Source organism: Nerophis ophidion, linkage group LG05, assembly GCF_033978795.1.
Source record: "Nerophis ophidion isolate RoL-2023_Sa linkage group LG05, RoL_Noph_v1.0, whole genome shotgun sequence".
Lineage (NCBI taxonomy): Eukaryota > Metazoa > Chordata > Actinopteri > Syngnathiformes > Syngnathidae > Nerophis > Nerophis ophidion.
The window spans coordinates 35,222,438-35,249,333 of record NC_084615.1 but is presented as its reverse complement, the minus strand read 5'-3'; the positions used below and the strand labels follow the sequence as shown (position 1 = coordinate 35,249,333).

The window sequence follows — 26,896 nt, the reverse complement described above, 5'->3', positions numbered from 1 at the left end:
TACATACAGGTTTTGGAACAACATATGCTGCCATCCAAGCGCCGTCTTTTTCATGGACGCCCCTGCTTATTTCAGCAACACAATGCCAAGCCACATTCAGCACGTGTTACAACAGCGTGGCTTCGTAAAAAAAAGAGTGCGGCTACTTTCCTGGCCCATCTGCACTCCAGACCTGTCTCCCATCGAAAATGTGTGGCGCATTATGAAGCGTAAAATACGACAGCGGAGACCCCGGACTGTTGAACGCCTGAAGCTCTACATAAAACAAAAATGGGAAAGAATTCCACTTTCAAAGCTTCAACAATTAGTTTCCTCAGTTCCCAAACGTTTATTGAGTGTTGTTAAAAGAAAAGGTGATGTAACACAGTGGTGAACATGCCCTTTCCTAACTACTTTGGCACGTGCCATGAAATTCTAAGTTAATTATCATTTGCAAAAAAAAACAAAGTTTTTGAATTTGAACATCAAATATATTGTCTTTGTAGTGCATTCAATTGAATATGGGTTGAAAAGGATTTGCAAATCATTGTATTCCGTTTATATTTACATCTAACACAATTTCCCAACTCATATGGAACGGGGTTTGTATATATATGTGAATATATATATATATATATATATATATATATATATATATATATATATATATATATATGTGTATATATATATATACATTTTTATATGTATGCATATAAAATTTTGAAAATATTCAAGTATAAATATTTATATTACTATTTTAATTGTATATTAATTTATATTTCATACTTCAAATAATAAATTATTTGAAACATTGCATAAGTGTATTGTTTTCTCCATCACTTGTGTAACTCTCAACCAAAAGTGACTTATTATTATATTATTATATTTATACATTTTTATATTAATAAATGTATTACCATAGAACGTTTACAGAAGTCTACTGGAAATATCATCTCATCATAAGAGAGCTATTTTTTCATATTAGCCTTGGTTTGGATTTGATAGTTTTGGAAAGTATCCCAGTGCTACATAGTCACAGCTCATTCTAATGTAAAAATTCTGGGCATTTGTGTAAATATTTCACGACGTTGGGGATATTTGCATTGCATAACTGCTGGCATGTCTTTTCTGAATAATTTTGACCAGAACCCATAGGGGGCGCTGCCAATGGAGTCTTTTTATTTAATTACAAAAAAACCAACAACACACTTTCTCGCATAATATCAGCGCTGGACTCATTGGGTGTGGTTCTGCTCAGGTTTGCTTTGATTGGTGGAACTGTGGTCAAAAGATGCATCTCCAGTGTGTGCGTGTGTGTGCATCTGTAAGTGTGGTTTTTGCTAAGGATGGGTGGAGTTTTGCTTTTTTTTTGTGTTCCCACAAGAATGTGGCCCATTTAGCGAGAAATGACAGCGATGTAGGTCAAAGCTGCAAAACAATAGTGCTTCCTGTCACCACTGACAATAAGACGAAGATTCCTCGCTTGCTTGAGTGTCTTTTCCTTTGCATATTTATGCGGGAAAGCGGGACAAAGTTGCACTGTAGTTCCCATGAGTTGCATACAGCCTGTGTGAATGTTAGTGCGTTCATTACTTCCACCGGGGTAGGATGCATGGCCATCTTTAAATGTGCTCTGTTATGGAAAATGTACTTGTTATTAGTATTTGTCCGAGACTGAGAACAATCTTGTCATCTCCTTCACTTTTGGGAGAAGTTCCGGGGCTTTCGTGAAGGAAAAACCTCCTTCCTCAGGCTTCGCTACACATTGTAAAATAAGAGATCTGCCAAGTTTCGACCGGTCAGCTGCAGGAAACAACAAGGAGTAATGCTGAGTCTCACCATGCCTTGATGTGTATAGTTGCGTTTCCATGACCCCTAGAAATGCGCAAAACCTAAATATTGCAACCAGACACTGGTAATGGGAGCATCCATATAAGGAAAAACCTCCCAAATATCGCCAAAACATTTTTTACACTCTCATGAAGGGGTTTTTCAGACGCTTCAAAGCATGATGGAAAGACTTTTTCTGCATTTATCTAATTTCTCTGCCTTCTTGTTTTTAAATGCACTGTTTTCCTATCTGTTTTATCCAGTGCTTTCATGTTTTTATTTCTATTTCATATATGTTTCTATGTTTTATCTAGTGTTTTTTCATGTTATTATTTCTATTTTAATTTTCTATGATATATTTTAACTTTCTATTTTAATTTTTTTTTACTTTTTTTTAAATACTTTGCAGTATTTTGAGATTTCAACAAATATAAAGTGCGTTACAAATGTAATTCATTATTATCATCCATCCATCCATTTTATACCGCTTGTCCCTTTTGGGGTTATGGAGGGTTGCTGGAGCCTATCTCAGCTCCATTCGGGCCATAGGCAGGGTACACCCTGGACAAGTCGCCACCCCATCACAGTCATTATTATTTGTATTATTATTATTTTTTTTTTAAGTTAAAGTACCACTGATTGTCACACACACACACACTAAGTGTGGTGAAATTACCCTCTGCATTTGACCCATCCCATTGTTCCAACCCCTGGGAGGTGAGCAGTGAGCAGCAGCAGTTGCCGCGCTCGGGAATCATTTGGTGATTCAACCCCCAACTCCAACCCTTGATGCTGAGTAATGGGAGGTAATGGGTCCCATTTTTATAATGTTTGGTATGACGCGGCCGGGGTGTGACCCAACCCCTTGTTCACCTCCTGGGAGGTGAGGAGAGTAGTGGGCAGCAGCTGTGGCCGCACTCAGGAATCATTTGGTGATTTAACCCCCAATTCCAACCTTTGATTCTGAGTGCCAAGCAGGGAGGCAATGGGTCCCATTTTTATAGTCTTTGGTACGACTCGGCCGGGGTTTGAACTCATGACCAGCCGATGTCAGGGTGGACACTCTAATTACAAGGCCACTGAGCCGGTTTTGAAGGCACCTAAACAGCGGACATAATGTGTCGGTGAATTCCTGGTTCACAATTCTTTTCATAAAAAAATCTCTTATTGGTGGCCGCTGCCATACCTAAGGACGTTTCCTTTGAGCGACCGCCTGCTGCCTTCGTCTTCTAGTGACGAGACAGCAGTGGCTGCAATTTTAATCCCAGCTGCACAACCAAGGAATGGAAAAGCGTCCATCTTGTAGGAGAATTACGGCACCTTTAGGCGGTGATGGGCAGTAACAAGCTACATGTAGCTTAATTACATTTCCCAGGAGCTTTTTGAACAAATAGTTTCTTATAGCTTAGCTCTTTTTAGACCCATGTATTGAGGTAGCTTACGTCAAAGCTACAAGGTACAAAGAAAGAAAATGGACTGCGAATCCAGGCCCAAAAAACACAGAGAAAATACAATGACCTAAATGAATGGGAACATCCATGACAATTGGTTGGTGTTTGTATGATGAGTCACGATTAGGGTTGGGTATCGAGTATCGATTTGAACCGGGACAAACTTTCCGATTCTCCCGGAATCGTTCAAAAGTTTAAGTTTCGATTCCTAGTTTCGATACTCAGTCCGCCGACCGGAAAAAAAGAATAAGTCCGCCGACCGGAAGAAGAAGCCGCTGAACACCAACGAAGAACCGCCCACCGCCGGAAGTGTTAGCATAGCCGAGCCTATGTGGCCGAGCGAGTCAGTCAAGCATGGATAGCGGGCGTCGGCGTTCGAAAGTGTGGCTTTATTTTACTAAAAAAATGAATTATCGGCGAAATGTAACATGTGCGACAGGACTGTTTTGTGCTTAGGAGGGTGCACGTCGAACATGATGAAGCACCTCCGAGTTCATGGAGTACAAATAAATGCGGGTCCCGTCTTCAACGCGCTGCACCGACCTTCCTCCTCTGCCTCATCCTCTGGCTCCGTCTCCGACGCCCAGCCTGGCACCTCGGTGACTGCACTGCAGTCCGAATTTGGTAAGTAAGACAATATATATGCAATAAATAATGTGTTTTGCGCCAACGTTGAGGCAGCTAATAAATTAGCCCGCGTATTTTTTCATAGACAATTTACAACCTGCTACCCAGGCTCCGCGATGTGCTCAGCGTACTCCGTTCACCGTAGCGGCAATGGGGAAGATGTCGGTGCCACAGACGGAAGAGTGCCACGGAAAGGTCACTGCACAAATAGTCAAAAGACTGCATCCCTTTTCAGAGGTTGAATTTCCAACATTTAGGTTAGTTAAGCAATAACGTTAGAGCCAAGCTATTTTATACTGTGCTAAACAGTATCAGCAACATTACATTTTTGTTTATGTTTGCAGGGATATGGTGAAAACTCTCAACCCAAAATACATACCACCTTCCAGGGACTACCTGGCAAACACATTGATCCCGGCATGGTACAAGAAGAATTGGAATCGAGAATCTTCAGGAATCAGATTCGAAACAAATAATCTGAATCGGAATCGTTCGAATTCAAACGATACCCAACCCTAGTCACGATTGGCTAAAGTTAGGGCAAAACATTAAGGACTGGCCCATAAGGCGAGTCGTCGAAACCAGGAAGCAAAATCATGACAGACACGTACTCATGTCACTTGATGACGAATGAGTCGGAGACAGAGGGACGCTTCAAGCTGACCACTTAAAAAATAAATACATACCTTATATTTCGGACCATAAGGCGCAACGGATTAAAAGGGCCCATGCCAATGAGCTGGTATATTCAGTCTATTTTCGTACAAAAGGTGCACCGGATTATAAGGCGCGTTAAAGAAGTCATATCATGATTTTTTTCCAAATGTAAAACACTATCTTGTGGTCTACATAACATGTAATGGTGGTTCTTTGGTCAAAATGTTGCATGGATTATGTTTTACAGATAATTTTCAGTAGCTTTCTGAGCGTCTCTTCACGATGCGCCGTTTTGTGGGTGCTCTTATTTACGTGGCTCACCGACGCAGCGTCTTTTCTGCGTCATCTTTGTTGGAGCGGTGTAGCGTGCAAGGACAAGAGTGGAAGAAGTGTCAAAAGACGGAGCTAACTGTTTTAATGACATTCAGACTTTACTTAAATCAATACCGGCGCAGCATCTCCTCATTTGTGGCTAACTCGTGCAACAACAAAGCCGGAAATGTGTCCCGTGAAAAACTGTACGACTGGAAATCTAATAACTAAAGTTCCGTGGGTGAATAATGTAAACCCACTACAGTTTTTAAGCATTTTGATAGATAGTAAACTGACAGATATAAGTAAGAACTTTACACTACTTTACATTAGAAATGGCAACAGCGAAAGATGAATGTCACAAAAGAAGATAGAGACAAAAAAGAAGCTTATGACTACTACAATTGCGGATGCGCGCACATTTTCAGGACTCATGCAGATCCCAAATACGGATCAGAAGGTACCAGAATGTAAGAATTGTTGGTTTTGCATAATATTCCAAAACAAAACACCAAATAATATGTCTGCTAGTAGGTGCCATTTTGCGGCCCTAATACACGCACAATAATAATACTTGTATGTTAAATGCGTCGACAAGCCATCAAGCGGTGCGGATTCATAGCTTACCAAAGTCATGCTAAAAACATTTTGACGGATTTTTTAGCGCGGTGTGAAATTTTCTATATTTTCAATGGAACATTTAAAGTTTTGGTGTTGTTTACTGCCATCATATTGCAGTCTACATGTATCTCTTATGTATGACTGCCATCGACTGGTCACACTTATCATTAAACCATGTACCAAATACAACTGCTTTGAGGTCAGTAAGCGTAACCAGAATTATTCCGTACATTAGGCGCACAGGGTTACAAGGCTCACTGTCCATTTTGGGGAAAATGAAACAATTTTAAGTGCCCCTTTTAGTCCGAAAAGAACGGTACTTGAAAATGGAAGAGGGATTCTCTCTCGCAGATTAGATTTTTCCTTTAGGGATGAGACTGACAGGCAGGAAACCCACAATATATGTTAGCCCTATTTAGACAAATGTATGTTTTTAGAAAAAACAATGCCCAAAACCTTACTTTTTAGTTGTTTACTCTGTAAACCAAAATCATAACTACTCTCTTCATCCAAGTTGTGGAACACAAATTTAGGAACACACATTAGGATGAGTTAAGTTCATGGATAGTTTTACTGAACATATCCATTACTAACTGTTCCCAAACAACAACACTGTTTTTTTTAGATAGATATTTTTTTTTACTGTCGGTTGAGAAAATTAATAACATTATATGGGTGGGCCAAAGTAAAGGCAAACTAGATAAATAAAGTTAATAGTAATGGACACTTATTTACAATTATTCAGGTAGATGCTAAAGATTGTACAGCAGGTAAGTGTAGTGACCATTGCAATCCACCATTGAAACACCAACACAATATGAGGCAGACACAGCCAGTGAGTGTGCCATGCACTCGCTGAGGCCTCATTTACCAATCACTAGCTGCAGGCGGGGCAGTTTGATTCTTCTTCCTCTGCAAACATACTAACCTAGCATGGTGTTAGCACTAAAATGGGAACTCACATACCTATGCTGATGTTACGTTGGTGTATGTGTTCTGTTGCATGGACTTGCAGTGTGGGCCCATCCCCGGAATCGGTGTCATTTACTTTTTGTAATTGTCTCAATGCAAACTTTATTTTAGAGCTACAGACACAGCATGTTGTTTCCAGCTTACCAAAAGTGCTTCTTTACAGTTTTTTCCATTTGCTTACACACAATTTTACTAACTGTGTCTTTTTTTTCCAAAAGATATAAACATTTTTCTCACACCACATTCAATGTTCTTAATTCATAGAGTATTTTGCAAAATGACACACTGTGGTCAAAAGATATGCCCATTCATCAAAATAAAGAAAGCATTCATAAAAATGCAGTTTTACTGTCATCTCACTCCCACAGACGTCAAATAACAAGACACGATTGGAGTGAGTTACCAAGAAGAGTGACACAATACAAAACACATTTGTAAAAACCCCTTTTTTGCTATAAGACATCATATGTTTGGGGTATTTTGCCCGACCATTTTAGCATATGTGATGAATGATTACTGTAACTTCACAAAGTACACTATTGCCAAAAGTATTTGGCCACCTGCCTTGTCTCACATATGAACTTGAAGTTCGATCCCATTCCTGACCCATAGGGTTCAATATGTCGATCCACCTTTTGCAGCTATTACAGCTTCAACTCTTCTGGGAAGGCTGTCCACAAGGTTGTGGAGTGTGAATTTTCCACCATTCTTCCAAAAGCGCATTGGTGAGGCCGATAAGGCACTCACTGATGTTGGCCGATAAAGCCTGGCTCTCAGTCTCCTTTCTAATTCATCCCAATGGTGTTCTATCGGGTTCAGGTCAGGACTCTGTGCAGGCCAGTCAAGTTAATCTACACCAGACTCGGTTATCCATGTCTTTATGGATCTTGCTTTGTGCACTGTTGCACAGTCATATTGGAAGAGGAAAGAGCCTGTTCCAAACTGTTACTAAAAGGTTGGGAGCATGGAATTGTCCAAAATGTTTTGGTATCCTGGAGCATTCAAAGTTCCTTTCACTGGAACTAATGGGCCAAGCCCAACTCCTGAAAAACAACCCCACACCATAATTCCTCTGCTGACCTCTCTCTGTCAGTTTACGTGGCCTACCACTTTGTGGCTGAGTTGCAGTTGTTCCCAAACTTTTCCATGTTCTTATAATAAAGCCGACAGTTGACTTTTACAGTTACAGTTACAGTTACAGTTACAATTACAGAGGCACTATAGAGAGCCTGCTGACCAACAGCATCTCTGTCTGTACTGGAGCCTGCAATGCCTCCGACTGGAAGTCTCTCCAGAGAGTGGTGAGGACGGCGTAAAAGATCATCAGGACTCCTCTTCCTCCTATCAAAGAGATCACAAAAAGCCGCTGCCTGACCAGGGCTCAGAAAATCTGCAAAGACTCTTCCCACCCCCACCAAGGACTGTTTTCACTGCTGGACTCCAGAAAGAGGTTCTGCAGCCTCTGAAGCAGAACCTCCAGGTTCTGTAACAGCTTCTTCCCTCAGGCCGTAAGACTCTTGAACGTATCATAATTAAATTATCCCCTCAACTCCCCCCAAAATGGATTAACTCGCTGGAATAAAAAAGACAATATAACATACATCCATAACGTGGACGCATGTGAAAAAGCGCAATATATTTATCTGTACAGTAATCTGTTTGTCTATTTATATATATTTATTTATTTTATATATATATATTTATTTAATTATATAATGCACCTTATTGCTTTCTTTTTATCCTGCACTACCATGAGCTTATGTAACGAAATTTCGTTCTTATCTGTGCTGTAAAGTTCAAATTTGAATGACAAAAAAAAGGAAGTCTAAGTCTAATAATAAAGCCGACAGTTGACCTAGAAATATTTAAGAGCGAATAAATTTCACGATGAGATTTGTTGCACAGGTGGCATCCTATGACAGTTCCACGCTGGAAATCACTGAGAGTGGCCCATTCTCCCACAAATGTTTGTAGAAACAGCCTCCATGCCTAAGTGCTTGCCAAGTGATTAGGACACCTGATTCTGATCGCTTGGATGGGTGGCCAAATACTTTTGGCAATATAATGTATATTGGCAAATCCATAGCAATCGGCATTTTTTACTTTGAAGTGGGCCTATAGGTAAGGACCTAACGAGAAAGTAAAAATATCCTGTAATATTTTCAAGAACTGCTCAACAATGATGCTGCAAACTGAAAATATATACATATATATATATTTTTTTACCACAGTCAGGTAAAGTAACATATCACAGTAGTTGACAATGACACAGAGTACAAATTAAAATCTGAGAAAAATCAAAAGTTTTGAAATAAAATCTGGACCTAAATACAAAATGACAGCATAGTCCAGTAGTTCTCAACGTTTTTTCAGTAATGTACCCCCTGTGAATTTTTTTTTATCCAAGTACCCCCTAATCAAAGCAAAGCATTTTTGGTTGAAAAAAAAAATAAGAAGTAAAATACAGCACTATGTCACAGTTTCTGATTTATTAAATTGTATAACAGTGCAAAATATTGCTTATTTGTAGTGATCTTTATTGAACTACTTGGAAAAACAGATATAAAAATAAATAAAAACGTGTTAAAAAACAAACTAGTGATTCAATAATAAACACAGATAGACAGACAACATTCACACTCACTTTTACACCTTATATTAGGCAAATCTGCACAGTGGTTTTGCTTACTGTGTGTGGACTTTTGTTAACTGTGTGAAAATGTCACATTCAGTGTGTAAGCAATTGGAAAAAACTGTAAATTCCATCATGGGGGCGGTATAGCTTGGTTGGTAGAGTGGCCGTGCTAGCAACTTGGGGGTTCCAGGTTCGATCCCTGCTTCCGTCATCCTAGTCGCTGCCGTTGTTTCCTTGGGCAAGACACTTTACTCACCTGCTCCCAGTGCCACCCACACTGGTTTTAATGTAACTTAGATATTTGTTACCATCGACAGATTTTTTTGTTTTAAAACTTTCTGACCACTTCTAACACATCATTTTCACAAACTCCGCCAAAAAACATTGAATTTTTAATGTCAGATACACACTTTAACTTTTTATCATCATTCATATTAAAATTCATATTTTTTGCCAAATTTGGGCCAACATTCACAAAAAACTTATTGAATTCCTCAGCTATTTCTTCTATATTTTCAGTAATTGAGTTGTCATCTGCCCTAAAGGGAATAAACGGTAGAAAATGGATGGATTGATGGAGTTGTCATCTTTTACCAGATATGCTGTAAAACCATTTTTGCTAGATTTTTCAGTCATAGTATTAAGCACATTCCAAGTTTCAATGATATTATTTTCATGTTTATGCAGCAATTGTTCATAATACTTTTTTTTGTTGCAGCCTCATGATACATGTCAATCTGTTTTTATACTTTTTATATTAGTCCTCAAGTTTCTTTGTTCGATGTTTAATAAATTCCTTGTAAAGCCTATTTTTCTTTTTACAGGCTTTTCCTAAACCTTTTGTTTTCCATGGTTTCTCCCTCTTTTTAGTCCATCCATCCATTTTCTGCCTCTTATTCCCTTTGGGGTCACGGGGGCGCCAGTGCCCATCTCAGCTACAATCGAGCAGAAGGCGGTGTACACCCTGGACAAGTCGCCACCTCATCGCAGGGCCAACACAGATAGACAGACAACATTCACACTCACATTCACACACTAAGGCCAATTTAGTGTTGCCAATCAACCTATCCCCAGGTGCATGTTTTTGGAGGTGGGAGGAAGCCGGAGTACCCGGAGGGAACCCACGCATTCATGGGGAGAACATGCAATCTCCACACAGAAAGATCCCGAGCCCGGGATTGAACCCACGACTACTCAGGACCTTCGTATTGTGAGGCAGACGCACTAACCCCTCTTCCACCGTGAAGCCCCTCTTTTTAGTATTTTGCTCATAGTCTCTCAATGGACAATGGCGGTCATAAAGTGTAAGAAATATATCCAGGAATTAAGAATACATTTGGCAACCGTGGCACCTTTACACAATCACACACTGATGCCATGCAAGGCCCTAACCACAACCCATCAGTGACGTGTCTTGCTCAAGGACACAACGGACATAAGGAAGTTGGTAGAAGATGGGGATCACACCAATAATCCTCAGGTTGCTGGCAAGGCCACTCTCCCAACGGCACCAAACCGTTCCCAAAGAAATATAAAATAATCGCCATTTCCCAGACTTCCCTGCTTTTCCATCTTGATGGCGTGGCGCCGTTGGGAGAGTGGCCGTGCCAGCAACTGGAGGGTTTCTGGTTCGATCCCCAGCTTCTACCAACCTCGTCATGTCCGTTGTGTCCTTGAGCAAGACACTTCACTGATTGGTCGCGGTTAGGGCCTTGCATGGCAGCTCCCGCCATCAGTGTGTGAATGTGTGTGTGAATGGATGAATGTGGAAACAGTGTCAAAACGCTTTGAGTACCTTGAAGGTAGAAAAGCGCTATACAAGTATAACCCATCCATTTTCTACCGCTTATTCCCTTTTGGGGTCGCAGGGGGCGCTGGCGCCTATCTCAGCTACAATCGGGCGGAAGGCGGGGTACACCCTGGACAAGTCGCCACCTCATCGCAGGGCCAACACAGATAGACAGACAACATTCACACTCACATTCACACACTAGGGCCAATTTAGTGTTGCCAATCAACCTATCCCCAGGTGCATGTCTTTGGAGGTGAGAGGAAGCCGGAGTACCCGGAGGGAACCCACGCATTCACGGAGAGAACATGCAAACTCCACACAGAAAGATCCCGAGCCTGGATTTGAACCCAGGACTGCAGGACCTTCGTATTGTGAGGCAGACGCACTAACCCCTCTGCCACCGTGAAGCCCAAGTATAACCCATTTACCATTTATCTCTTCTACCATAGACTGTGTTTCCTAGTGCTCTTTCAACATTTCCTCAAGTTTCTTGAGGAAAAGATAAGTGGAAGAGGACGCAAAATTATTTTCCCCTTGTTTTTGGGCATCAGGTCCTCTCTTCTTTTCCTGTTTATCCCCTTGATCAGGCTCCTGTCTTCCGGTATCGCACTTGCAAAAATGTCTTCCATCCAAACTCAATCAAAACTCTTCTTTAAAATTAAAAACATGAAAATGATCACTGCAGATTGCACTTCTCTTCTTTGATCTGTCCCATTTTGCATGAGCCAATTTTTGCTGTACTTTCCTCACATCTGACACATTTGTAAAAGTTGTTAAAATTGTGTTCAATATTTGCCATTTCTTGCTGTTAAGTTATCTCCTGTACTCTGATGATGTTGTTGTTATTGTGATTATGTACTAGCTTCCCCTCTTTCTCAACTTCCTACCGCAAAATCTTTGTTTATGCCAGTGTGTGTGTGCGTGTGTGTGTGTGTGTGTGTGTGTGTGTGGGTGTGTGTGTGTGTGTGTTTGCAGTCATCCGACGCTGCTGATGCGCACGCTCAAAACACACGCATAGCATCCCTCATCGCGGTCACCGCCACCAGGTAACGTCACAGTGCATCACGCCGCCTGCCTCCTTTTCGTGACGAACTTGTGTCACGTGATTATTATTATTTTTTTTGCATAACTCCCGCTTCTCTTTTTTTTCCACCGCGTGTGCGCTCTTGTCCACTGCAGAACAGAAGTCCACGGAGGGTGCGGACGAAGAGAAGGCAGCGGGTACAGCAAAACAAAGTGTTGGATTAATCTGTGTGTGTGTGTGTGTGTGTGTGTGCGTGTGTGTGTGTGTGTGTGCGTGTGTGTGTGTGTGTGTGTGTGTGTGTGTGTGTGTGTGTGTGTGTGTGTGTGTGTGTGTGTGTGTGTGTGTGTGTGTGTGTGTGTGTGTGTGTGTGTGTGTGTGATAGGTTCAGGGATCTGAGCGGCGTGATGGAGCAACTTGTCTACATTGGGAAAGTGAGGAACTGGGAATCCCCAGCTAACGGCCCTCCATTGATAAAAAAAAAAAAAAAAAAAAAAGGTATGGCAGATGGTACGTGGCGACTGGATAAGGCCCGCTATCATCACTCGGCCTCCTTTAGCGAGTATTCCCAGAGCAGGTGAAGCGTCTCAGACGTGGGTTTGTAAATGCAACAATGCATGTTGACTGTCAACAATTGTTTCTGAACACAACTTCTTCCACTCGCTCATTAGTCACAATAAAAATGTCCAAATAGTGGCGGCAAACAAGGCAGTCAACACTCCCTGTCCATTTTATTTTTTTCATTTTTTTTTTTTTTTAACAATCCCACAGCTTCTTATCTCTCTGCACGGCTGTGCTCCTTAAACCACCGCCTCCCTTTCCCCCCAAAGATACCTGCCCCCTACCCTCGTAAACTCCTTCACACACACACACACACACACACACACACACACACACACACGCCTCCCCACGACCACTGTACTCGTGTTCAACTCTGATAACCTCACTGTGTAGTCTGTGGTTTTGCCTGTGTGTGTGTGTGTCTCTGTGTGTGTGCGTGTGTGTGTGTGTATTTTTCAAAAAAGTGTGAGACGTGCCATAATAGTTTTAACATTTTAGCCTTGATGCTGGAATTAAGACAATTTAAAAGCCCTTTTTGTAAGCCCTACTGTAAACACGCCATTTGTCATGATCTTACATGACAGATGGACTTTATTAATAGTTTCCTTAGTTTCTGTATTTATATCCGGTCCAGCGCTCTTGTTTTTGTTTTCCACTTTCTCCCCCACCTGTCGCTATAGTTGCCAATCAGGATGCTTTGTATGCCAGTCCTGTCCCCTGGACTGGGTCGGATTATTTTACTTTGTTTTCTTCAATGCTGCATGCCGTGCTTCCCGTGCACTCCCCTGCTGCACTAATCACTTTTGATAATATATGTGAAGAGCAGTGAATTATATTTACATAGCGCTTTTCTCGAGTGACTCATAGACCTTCACATAGTGAAGCACCTTATCTACAAAACCCCCAAACCAGTGAAGTCAGCACATTACGTAAATCATAAATAAACAATTTTTAATCCTTTTCAACTTATATTCAATTGAATAGACTGCAAAGACAACATACTTAACATTCAAACTGGAAAACTTTGTTATTTTTTGCACAATATGAACCTAAAATACTACAACGGAGACCTCGGACTGTTGAACAACTTAAGCTGTCCATCAAGCAAGAATGAGAAAGAATTACACCTGAATAGCTTCAAAAATTGGTGTGATCAGTTCCCAAACGTTTACTGAGTGTTGTTAAAAGGAAAGGCCATGTAACACAGTGGTAAAAATGCCCCTGTGTCAACTTTTTTGGAATGTGTTGCTGCCATTAAGTTAAGTTACTGATTATTTGCAAAAAATTAAAAATGTTTCTCTGTTCGGAAATTAAATATCTTGTCTTTGCAGTCTTTTCAATTGAATACAAGTTGAAAAGGATTTGCAAATCATTGTTTTATGTTTTTATTTAAGATTTACACAAGTGCCCACTTCACTGGTTTTGGGTTTTGTACATCTTTAAGCTACATTTAAACCAGTGTGGGTAGAATGGGAGCAAGTGGGTAAAGTGTCTTGCCCAAGGCCCCAACGGCACCGACTAAGATGGCGGAAGCGGCAAGCGAACCCGCAACCCTCAAGTTGCCAGTACGGTCGTCCTACCAACCGAGACACGCTTCCCCGATGTAAATACATTTTACGTTCACTTCGCCTGCCGTCTCTGCCTCCCAAGGTCCAGACCAACAACACCCAAGCCATACCATAACATCTGTAGTTTTAATGCTAAAGGGCGACTTGTCCAGGGTGTACGATTGTAGCTGAGATAGGCACCAACCTCAAAGCTATTTTATTTGGTACAGGCTGCAGCACGGTGGAACAGGGGTTACTCCATGTGGCTCAAAATACAAAGGTCCTGGGTAGTCCTGAATTCAATCCTGGGCTCGGGATCTTTCTGTGTGGAGTTTGCATGTTCTCCCCGTGACTGCGTGGGTTTTCTTCCGGGTAATCCGGCTTCCTCCCACATCCAAATACATGCACCTGGGGATAGGTTGATTGGCAACACTAAATGGTCCCTAGTGTGTGAATGTGAGTGTGAATGTTGTCTGTCTATCTGTGTTGGCCCTGCGATAAGGTGGCGACTTGTCCAGGGTGTACCCGCCTTCCGCCCGAATGCAGCTGAGATAGGCGCCAGCGCCCCCTGCGAACCTAAAAGGGACAAGCTGTAAAAAATGGATGGATGAACATAGTGAAATAAATGTGACCAGTAAATGGCAGTCAAACATAAGAGATACGTGTAGACTGCACTATGACTCAATAAAGGACACCAACATTTTATATGTTCCATTGAAAATATAGAACATTACACACGGTGCTCAAAAATCTGTCAAAATGTTTTAGTAGGACTTTGTGAGCTATGAAGCTGCGCCACTTGATGGATTGTACTGTGCTTCAACATATGAGTATTTTTATGGTGTGTGTTTAAGGTAAGACATATTATCTGGCGTTTTGTTTCACAATATTATGCAAAAGCAACTTTTCTTACCTTCTGGTACCTGGTGATCTGTATTTGCCGATCTGCATAAATTCAGAAAAATTGCGCCTGTCTGCCTTTGTAGTCCGTTGCGACAACGTAATCGATAAGCTTCTTATTTCTCTCTGTCTTCTTGTTATGGGACATTTATTCTCCGCTGTTGCCATTTCTAATATAAAATAGTGTAAAGTTCTTACTCTGTCAGTAAACTCGCCATGAAAACGCTAAAACATACCGGTGTAGTGAGTATACATTATTCACCCAAGGAATTTTAGTTATCAAAGAGTTCTGGTCGGACGGTTTTTCACGGGACACATTTCTGGCGGACGAGGAGATGCTGCTTCATTATTGATTGAAGTTAAGTCTGAATGTCATTAAAACAGTTAGCGCCATCTTTTGACACTTCTGCCACTCCCGTCCTTGCACGCGACACCGCTACAACAAAGATGACGGGGGAAAAACGCTCCCAAAGGTGAGCTAAGTAAAGAAGACCGCCTACAAAACGGTGCATCCTGTCAGAAAGCGGCTTGAAAATGATCTGTAAAACTTAATTTATGCAACATTTTGACCAAAGAACGGCATTACATGTTATGTACACCACAAGGAAGCGTTTTACATTTACAAAAAATACATATATATATGACCCCTTTAATGCGCCTTAAATAGACCATTCATCGGCAGTGCGCCTGATAATCTGGTGCGCCCTTTGCTCTGGAAAATACGATACCTGTAAATATTTGAAAATGAGGCGCATTCCCTTGAAAATTTCCTGGAAAACAAGGGAAAGTGTCATGAGGATCACACTGTTTTTTATTCTTTCAACAGCGTTTATTTTCATATTAGTAATCACAGTCTGTTTCGCAAGTAAAGTAAACGTCTCTGTAAAGAATGCAATACTGTTGCAAAGGAAGTTATTTCACAATAAAAGCGTAGTGCCAAAACACAGGCATGCAGTTACAGTACTATAATGCAGTGGTTTATTTGAAACATGGTTACAAACTTACATCAGAGTAGGATAGGATAGGATAGAGCTTTATTGTCATTGCACAAGTACAACGGAATTTCATTTTCGGCACAATCTGTCATGTCTGTAAATCAGGTTTATATTTGGTCATATTCTGTTTTGTTTTTGGACTCTTGCTTCACATTTTGCACTTCCTGGTTTTGTTTGTTTCCATGCCAACCCATTAGTTTTTGGTTTGCCATGTGCCTTTTATAGTATCTTCTGTTTGTTTTGTATATAGTATTGCCATTTTGCTGTTTTTGTTCTAAGTTTTAGCATAGATTATTATCCGCCATCGAGCGTGCTTTTTGTTTTGCCTTCTTGTATTATAGTGTATAAACAAAAACCATGTACTTACATTCACGTCTCGCCCGTTCGAATCATCCTTTGCGTAGAAGAAGCGAAATAAAGCAATGTTACAGTCCTGACACAATCCCGCTAAGAGCATACATACGTTACAGGGGGGGACAAGACAAGACCGCCAACGGATCAGCCACTTACGGCGCTCCTTAAAAAGGTGAGAAAAGGGTGACATTGGGAGAGGGGGGAGTAAAAAAAAAACATCAGTCTAAGGCTAGACCCTCGGGAGGGGTCCAGACTGAGTCCAAGGAGAAAACCTCCATAGCAAAGCACATATACATATTACAAGATACATCTCGAGATATCTAGCAACAGAGGGAAGGTAGTTCAAGGCCATGGTGGTAGGCCGCAGCTCTCAGGCGCTGACCATCCATTCATCACCCCTATGGGATTTGCGTCGAGGGCGTTGGATTGGGGGGGATGGGGTGTGTATGTGTGGCCTATATTTTTGTGGATGTGTGTGTGTGTGTGCGTGTGTGTGTGTGTGTGTGTGTGTGTGTGTGTGTGTAAGCCCATAGTGTGTCTCTGTTCCGCAGCCTTGATGTATTGCAGGCGCTAGTCCAAAGTCAACAACAACAGGTACATAACTTGTTTACAGTTCAATATGTCCGAGAAGGTAGAAGCAAAGGTTATTAGTGGTTATTATTCACGCCTACCCTTCCTTCATATTACACCAATCACAAATTTGCTGCGAAGTTTGTTCATTTCCTGTGCTATGATCAAAATGTGCTCCTTACAAACCCCAGAATGAAGCCAAAATGCACCATGACCTTGGTAAGTGATGCACCCTACCACACACACAACGCTCCCACACTATCGCACAACTTGCCGCTCTTGAATGGGCAGCTAAGCATTCCCGTGTAATAACATACAGCAGGACTTCAAACTTTTAGAAAATAACAGTGTTAATGAGGGAACATAACTCTGGGGTGGGGGGATTTAATGGTAACACCTGCCTGCGTACTACCATCTCCTTATGCTGCGTGCTTTTATTTTGAAGGCCCTGACTTTATGGGATTACAGGATTGGTTGCAGAGCGGACCGAACGATGTGCCGCTCTGGAAAACCTATTGCAGGGGTGTCAAACCCATTTTATATCGGGGGCCACACAGAGAAAAATCTACTCCCAAGTGGGCCCCACTGTAAAATCACGGCCCGATAACTTAAAAATAAAGACAACTTCAGATTGAATGAATTAATGATCTTTATTGTCATTGTGCATGTACAGGTACAGGTCCAACGAAATTTAGGTTGCTTCCCTGAGGTGCTTTGCATTAAAAAAAAGAAGAAACCACACAATATACACACCATGCAATATACAATATGGCCTACGACCACTCTAAGAAGAAATGTAAAAAACGAGACAATAAAAAGTATAAGGTGACTGGTAAAACTGACTAGAGAGGAGTAATGCTGATTCCCAGTGTGCTGAGGGTGTGGGAGTCAGTATTTCTTACATCCTATGCTGTGCAGGCTTTTTATTGTGGATTAAATATGTAGATAAATATGGTAAATATTGTCCAGTTGGCATGTAACCACTGATTGTACAGTGATTGTTTTCTTTGTTAAAAAATAGAACAAGGACATTTTAAAAATGTGCAAATCATAATGTTGTTGGTTTTTTTACACTTACATGTTGCGGTTAATAGTGTTAAAAAATTGTATTTGTCGTTATTTATACTTTCTGAATAAATTATGCGATAATGTTCATCAGTCAACGCATTGGTGTTAATTTTTAATCTATCAAGATAAAAAAATAATCTAATTACAGGATAGTATTTATGTAGTTTTCTCATTTTCCTCGACTGATGTACTAACATGTGTTTTTTGTTTTTTTTTACATATGTAGCATCATCTACAAAGATACAAAGAATTGCTACTGCAACATCGAGTGGACACATTTAGAACAGCAGTTTCTTTTATTGAAAAATTTCGACTCAGTTTTGTACTCAGCAAACTCATCCCGCGGGCTGGATAAAACCTGTTCACGGGCCGTACCTTTGACACCCCTGACCCATTGGCTTAAAAAAACAAAACAATCAAACAACGGTCTGTTACTGACTGACATTTTAGTTGGCAGAGTTTGATTTTAAGAAGTGTAGCGAAGCCTGCGGAGGTGTTTTTTCCCTCAACCCTTTTCCTTTTCTACTCCTTGTTAAAATAATTGGTCTTCAACCTTCACCCTTTGGTCTTATCATTCGACAGGCAGGTGCCTGCAGCGTTACTACGCGAAACGATCACGCCCACACACATATTCAAACAGGCCACCTTTTCCTGCCAAAATTTAATTAAACAGCCCGGCAATAAAATCCTCCTTCCTGTGGATGACTTTTTAATCAGATCTGTTGAATTTTTGACATGTACCTAATATTTTGTCCAATCTAGTTTGTTCCAATGGGATGGACAGAACATTAGGAACACAAAAGCTTCTTGTTTTTTCCCGATGACATTTGTTCCATTCATCACGCCGATGAAGATGAGGGGTTTGTTTACCTCTCCTTTTTTCCCTCCTCCATATTTGCATTTCTTCTTTTTTCAGACATGTCGACTGTTGAGCCCACAGGCTTTTTGTGCCTTTGCTAACAGGACGCCATTATTAGCAAGTCCCCCTTGAGTACACACTGGAGTATTTTAGTGTGTGTGTGTGTGTGTGTGTGTGTGTGTGTGTGTGTGTGTGTGTGTGTGTGTGTGTGTGTGTGTGTGTGTGTGTGTGTGTCTGTGTGTGTGTGTGTGTGTGTGTCTGTCTTTGTGTGTATACTGTAGTCAGCATTTTCTCATCCCATGTGTCCATGTATTGTTTTTGCTACATAAGAGGGCAGATTATGTTGCTGCTTAGTCGGCCAATACAATTACAAACCCCGTTTCAACATGAGTTTGGAAATTGTGTTAGATGTAAACATAAACGGAATACAATGATTTGCAAATCCTTTTCAACCCATATTCAATTGAATGCACTACAAAGACAAGATATTTGATGTTCAAACTCATAAACTTTATTTTTTTTTTGCAAATAATAATTAACTTAGAATTTCATGGCTGCAACATGTGCCAAAGTAGTTGGGAAAGGGCATGTTCACCACTGTGTTACATCACCTTTTCTTTTAACAACACTTCAGTCGTTCAACAGTCCGGGGTCTCCGCTGTCGTATTTTATGTTCATAATGCGCCACACGTTTTCGATGGGAGACAGGTCTGGACTGCAGGCGGGCCAGGAAAGTACCCGCACTCTTTTTTTTTTTTTACAAAGCCACGCTGTTGTAACACGTGCTGAATGTGGTTTGGCATTGTCTTGCTGAAATAAGCAGGGACGTCCATGAAAAAGACGGCACTTAGATGGCAGCATATTCCAAAACCTGTATGGACCATTCAGAATTAATGATGCCTTCACAGATGTGTAAGTTACCCATGCCTTGGGCACTAATGCACCCCCATACCATCACAGATGCTGGCTTTTGAACTTTGCGTCGATAACAGTCTGGATGGTTCGCTTCCCCTTTGGTTCGGATGACACGATGTTGAATATTTCCAAAAACTATTTGAAATGTGGACTATTCAGACCACAGATCACTTTTCCACTTTGCATCAGTCCATCTTAGATGATCTCGGGCCCAGAGAAGCCGGCGGAGTTTCTGGATGTTGTTGATAACTGGCTTTCGCTTTGCACAGTAGAGCTTTAATTTGCACTTACAGATGTAGCGACGATCTGTATTTAGTGGCAGTGGTTTTCTGAAGTGTTCCTGAGCCCATGTAGTGATATCCTTTAGAGATCTATGTGGGTTTTTGATACAGTGCCGTATGAGGGATCGAAAGTCACGGTCATTCAATGTTTGTTTCCGGCCATGCGGCTTACGTGGATGATTTCTATAAATTCTCTGAACCTTTTGATGATATTATGCACCGTAGATGTTGAAATCCCTAAATTTCTTGCAATTGCACTTTGAGAAACATTGTTCTTAAACTGTTTGACACTTTTCTCACGCAGTTGTGGACCTCAATGTCTGCCAAAATGGAGAATATTGAAAATATTGATATTAGTAATATTAAAATTGAAAATTGGCCCTAGTGTGTGAATGTGAGTGTGAATGTTGTCTGTCTATCTGTGTTGGCCCTGCGATGAGGTGGCGACTTGTCCAGGGTGTGGACCGCCTTCTGCCCGATTGTAGCTGAGATAGGCGCCAGCGCCCCCCGCAACCCCAAAAAGGGAATAAGCGGTAGAAAATGGACAGATGGATGCATACCTTATTTAGCTGGAAATGTTATTTAATGATTGTAATGTTTTTTGAACATTTTTATATTTAATGTTGGTACCTAGCTTTATTTGAGCTCAGTAAATTATTTAAGTAACTGTCTTTATAATTTTACTGCATTTTCATGTTTTATGTATTAAATTAATATTGAATTTTTTAAACAATATTTTGTGTATAAAAAAAAAATCTAAATATTTGCAATAATAATCGCGATAATTATTCAAATCAGAGACGGCCTGTATAGAATAAACACTAGCTTTCCTCAGCTGTCCATCTTAGAAGTGCTGATGCCACAATAGTGTCCAGTTTATTTCATAACAGGTGTCTGGCATGCAAAGGCAAAGTGAGTGTGTGTGCGCACATTGTATGCATGCGTGTGTGTGGTTGCATGAGTGTGTGTGTGTGTGTGTGTGTGTGTTTGTTCTACCAGTCGGGTTGTGTGTTTGGAACGCCGACCACAAACAGGCCTTTGGTCGTAGTAGGAGTATTGTTGTCTCATTAATGTAATTATGCACACACACACACAAATTCACTCCGCCCAGTGAGCTCAGCCGCCAAAAGAGTGGAAGAGCAGAGAAGGGTGTCCTTATTGATGACGAGGGAGACCCTGGGCAGAAGTGTCCTAATTTGGGGAAGTCGAGCGTGATGCTGACATGTGAGTCCACTTGTCAGCATCATTTAGAGACAACAATGGAGCGCACGCACTGGAGGAGGAGTTCATACTAGAGGAGGGTTACAGTACAGCACAGCAACAATGCACTGCACACTTTTTGTTGTTGTTGGCGTGTGTGTTTACATTTCTGCAGCTAAAACCAACACTATACTAATTTTAGACTTAATATTTAATCAAATATTTGTTGCTAATTGCCCTGACTTTGTTGACAAATACTATATGTGAAAAAAAAAGTATGAAATGGAAATGACAATAAATAGCACAATACAATAAAACTGAAAGTAAAAAAAAAAAAAAGTTAAGTCATTTAATTAAACTTGTATTTTGTTACTTGGATTACAGTTGTAACCATTTATATTTAATTAATTAATTGAATAATAGTCACACACAAATATCACTGTAAAAATATTGCTAAAATTATCGTTTTTGAATTATTTTTTTTTACCTTTTTTGTAAATGTAAGGAATAGATTCAACTACTTATTTGTCAGTTTAGGAAAAATGGTACCCAAAATCTAGCTTTTTTTTTTATTTTTTTTATTATGTTAATAATTAAATGGAAAAAATCTCATATCAGCGTTGTGGCAAAATAACATAATGAATATGAACATATATAATGACTAAATACATTTTTAGTTGCACATTTGAAGACCGAAATCTAAGTAGCATTATGTAAACAAAAAGTAATATATTCAGCAAAAACTAAGGTAATATATGACTAGAGCATTGAGTTTTTTTTTTTTTTTTAAAGTTACCACAACCAAAATAAACATTAAAACGTACATTTGTGAGGGATGAACAATATTAATATAGTATATAATGTCAGTCTTGTGAAGGGGAGGTCTTTGGCGTGAGTGTGCATGCATGTGAGTGCATTGTGTGGGTGTGTCTATGCTCGTGTGCGTGTGTGCGTGTGTGTGTGCGTGTGTGTGTGTGTGTGTGTGTGTGTGTGTGTGTGTGTGTGTGTGTGTGTGTGTGTGGTGGTCTTTATTGAAAGGCTCTTCCTTCTGCTCTATTTACCCAGGTGAATAGAGAAGCTGGACCAAGCCTGAGCGGGAAAACATGTCATTTGCTGTGTGTGTGTGTGTGTGTGTGTGTGTGTGTGTGGGTGTGTGCACGTGACTCCCCCGTGTCTCACTTTAATACACACACGCACGCTGATGTAGAACAAAAATGAAGTGGCCTTAATGAAAGTGTCTGCCGTGATAATGTGTGTAACATGTTTGCTGTAAGATCCCGTTAGAGTGTGTGTCAAAAACACACATTCGACCTGATCGTGAGGTAATTCTTCAGCTAGTTTGTTTACACTTTTCCAAAAGAGACACAACAAGCAGGACCACACAAAAACTACAACGCTGAGCGCAGGGGTGGAACAAAGAATATGTTTAAATATGGCGAGGAACCAGAAAAAGGCACCAACAGAAAATTCAAATTTTTTGCTTTTCTTGATGCGGTTCACTTGCAAATCCGCCAGATTGAGCATCAGAAGGGACATGTTTAAGAATGTTCAGCCTTAAAGATGTTCCTGTTTCCCAAGGTTTTGTGTTCAAATGTGTTGCTGTGCTAACAACAAAGTAACTCAAAGCCCGAAAATTAACCTGATTTTCAGCGTTTGTGTTTGAGTTCTAAAAAGAATCCAGTTAATCTTGGTCAGAATTTCAGATGAAAGCCATTTTTTAGTGGTGCACAACAAGGATTGCATGAGAAAAACAATGTTGACAATTTTTTATGCACGCTATGCTCACTCGTGTCGTACGCTATAAAACCTTAGGGCCAACAGTGGAACACTAACACTTTTCTTACTGGCTGAATTTCTGTTTTAAACTTGTTTTTTTTTTACTTCATACAGATGTTTTCCATAGCACATCATCTATTCATAGAACACACCTGTTAACTTGATCTGTTTATATCCCTTATGTATATCATGTATAGCTAGAAATTTTGATGGGGCCTGCTATCTGTGCCCCAGACCTCTGTCTGGGCGTCGCCGGGAGCCCCTGTACTTATTAGGTCAGGCCTGGGCAATTATTTTGACTCGGGGGCCACATTTAGAAAAAAACATGTGTCTGGGGGCCGGTGTATCTAGGAACACTAATGCAAAACCTCATAATAATGACTGATTGAATGTTAAAAACTTTATGACAGACCGCCTTAAAAAAACGTAATGGAATTTGAAATTGTTCTATGAAAGATAAAACATTGAATATTGACAAAATATGAACGTTACACCCCCTTACGATCAACATATTTTACAATCAAATAAAACGCAACAAAAATGCAACAAACAGTAAAATATGAATGCGAAGGGTACAAAATAAACCCACCTACAATCTGATATAGCTAATATTTGCTGAATTTCGGCTAGGGAGCAATAAAGTTATTTCTATTCTATTCTATTCTATTCTATTCTATTCTATTCTATTCTATTCTATACTGTATATTACTAAGCTTTAGAACTTTTTTGTGAAAATCTCTTTCCGCGTCTGTGGAAACGCTTCCCGCACACACTGCTTGGTGCCTTGTCTGAGCTGCTGTGACGTAGATTACCATAGTAACTAATTACATGACCATAGCAACTAATTAGATTACCATAATAACTGGTATATCATCCATAAACACAGATTCCAAACATTGAATTACTTTGTAAAGTTGAAGAAAACATTATTGCATATCATAATGGCAGCTACACTTTCCATCTTAAAGATCTAAAAAAATTATTTGGGAATGTCCAGCGGGCCAGATTGAAAAGCTAAATGGGCCGCATGTGGCCCCCGGGCCTTAATTTGCCCAGGTCTGTATTAGATGGTGCCGAGTATCTGAATTTGTGAGTTTCAGGTGTAACTGTACAAAATGAGCCACAGAGCTAGCCTAAAATAGTAGCATGTTTACATAAAAATGCTAACACTTAGCATGCGTGCTAACGACAGCATGATAACAGTCAGCATGTTTCATATACCAAGTTATATGACTCAAAGGTGTATGACTGCGAAAATTAATAGAAAAAAGTTTAATAATGATATGTAAAAGTTAGCATGCTTAAGTTAGCCTGCTAGAAGTTTATAAAATTATTCATCTCCATGCTGCTACTCTGCACGTTGCACCTTTGCCATATTGTACGTTGTATTGCACTTATACTTGCAACCTTGAGACCTCCGAATTTGGGAGATGGGGTGGTGGTTATTAAATAATCTGTTTATATAAATAATCAGTTGATGAATGAGTATATCCGTTCGGCCACCGTGTTCAATGGAGAAGTCTGATCTACACAATTTGCAGGCAGCATACTCCTTCCCCTTCGAGCTGTCCTGGATGAACTGAAATTATATTTTTCCAATAATTTTGGAACTTTCAAGCATACTTCTTCTTCTTACTCGTCGTCGCCATGTCTCTTCTTCGTTCTTCTGCTTCTTCTCTGTTATGTTTTTGGACATCACTACTTGCCGTGGTTTTGAAGCAATGCATGATAGGAATCCGGATGTTGTGTGTCAGTGTATTAATGTGCCAGCTGGACTAAACCCATGCTGAGAAATAGCTCCGTGCCTGCCTACTTTATGGGTTATAGATAAACCTATGGATAACAGAGACATATATAATGGTCTCCTCTTCAGGGGAGAGAGGACACTAAAGGCAGTGCCTTTAAGGCACGCCCCCAATATTGTTGTCTGGGTGGAAATTGGGAGAATGGTTGCCCCGGAAGATTTTCGGGAGGGTCACTGAAATTCGGGAGTCTCCCTGGAAAATCAGGAGGGTTGGCATGATTGCACTGCAGTAAATACCTAATCCTGACTATATACTCGAACAGTATTGTCCTATTCTAGAACACTCTGTCAACCGCGTGGCGCGGTTGGGAGAGTGGCCGTGCCAGCAACCTGAGGGTTCCTGGTTCGATCCCCACCTTCTACCAACCTCGTCACGTCCGTTGTGTCCTTGAGCAAGACACTTCACCCTTGCTCTTGATGGTTCGTGGTTAGGGCCTTGCATGGCTTCTCCCTCCATCAGTGTGTGAATGTGTGAGTGAATAGGTGAATGTGGAAGTAGTGTCAAAGCGCTTTGAGTACCTTGAAGGTAGAAAAGCGCTATACTAGTATAACCCATTTATAGGTTGGTAGCTGTAAGCTCACAGTCTGTCATTTGTTTATCTGTTAAATATCTGTCTAATGTTTTGTCAATGCTTAGTGGGTGTCAAATCTTGTTTTAATCTTGTTTTAATATCGCACAATGGAGTATGGGAGAAACGCAGTTTCAGTCTGCTGTGTAATGTACTGTTGCATGGTCTGATTGACAATAAAGCCGACTTGACTAGAAAGCTATCTTTTGCATGCTAACAGTTAACAAGTGTCACACATCAAGTTGTATGACTCTGGGGTAAACGGTTGCAAAACTAGCGCAAAAAGTTAGCATGCTAGAAAGCTAACTTAAGCATGCTATCAGTTAGCATGTGTCACATACCAAGTTATATGACTGTAAGGTGTATGGCTGAGAAAAAAACAAAGTTATCAAAAAAATAGCATGTTAGTGTATGTATGCTAGCATGCTAACATTAGCATGCTAGCAGTTAACACGTGTCACATACCAAGTTATACGACTCTAGGGGAAACGGTTGCAAAATTAGCTAAAAAAGATATTAATGTTAGCATGCTAACATGCAAACATAAACATGCTAACTGATTGCTCAGTGGCCTTGTGGTTAGAGTGTCCGCCCTGAGATCGGTAGGTCGTGAGTTCAAACCCCAGCTGAGTCATACCAAAGACTATATAAATGGGACCCATTACCTCCCTGCTTGGCACTCAGCATCAAGGGTTGGAATTGGGGGTTAAATTACCAAAATGATTCCCGAGCGTGGCCACTGCTGCTGCTCACTGCTCCCCTCACCTCCCAGGGGGTGGAACAAGGGGATGGGTCAAATGCAGAGGACAAATTTCACCACACCTAGTGTGTGTGTGACAATCATTGGTACTTTAACGTTAACTTTATGAGCAATAATAATATGGGCTGCCTGCATTGTAGCAGGCCCATAATCATTCCCAGCCATTCACTCTACATGGTAATAAAGTGTTTATTTGTATTTTAATCTACTGAATCTCATACTTGCTGCTCTTGCATTTCTGATTAGACGCTAAACCACATTTCAATACCCTGTATTGTACAAACTTGTACAATCAAGTTTAATATAATGTAATATAATATAATATAATATAATATAATATAATGTAATATAATATAATATAATATATTAATCTCATCAAGCACACTTTACATTTGCTGTATATTCACTCTTTACCTCCCTCATATATCCTGTGTGGGTATTAATGTTGTTAGTTTGTGGCCAGCATAGCCTATGGTTGAGGTTTTGGACAAAAACATGTTATTAAGGTTCACCAGGAAAGTACATTTGATACTTATCTATGCGCCTATGCAACCTACGGGGCTTTAAGAGCGGCATGTCCTGGAGCTTTTTCAAAAATGTATGAAAAAAGAAAAAAATGGGTGAAAAAAATACATATTTTTTTAATATGGTTTCTGTAGAACAACATGACACAAAACTCCCTAATTGTTAGAAATCTCACTGTTTATATTAAACATGCTTCACTGACTAATTTCGGCCTTGCTTGAACTCACCGTAGTTTGGTCACATGTACAACGTTCCTCAACGATGCCGGAGAAAGACATACTTTATGCCGCTCCTTCTTTGTCTCATTTTGCAAAC

At 40.5% G+C, this 26,896-nt stretch overlaps 1 protein-coding gene across 1 annotated transcript in view; it reads left to right on the top strand.

Annotated features, from left to right (window-relative positions):
• The window catches only part of LOC133552993 (cAMP-specific 3',5'-cyclic phosphodiesterase 7B-like), a 135,822-nt gene extending 123,221 nt beyond the window's left edge, over positions 1-12,601 (top strand). The window contains exons 15-16 of the mRNA XM_061900697.1: positions 11,852-11,922; positions 12,283-12,601. The gene's annotated coding sequence lies outside the window, so the exon portion shown is untranslated. The remainder of the gene's footprint in view (positions 1-11,851; positions 11,923-12,282) is intronic.
• Positions 12,602-26,896: the final 14,295 nt, after the last annotated feature.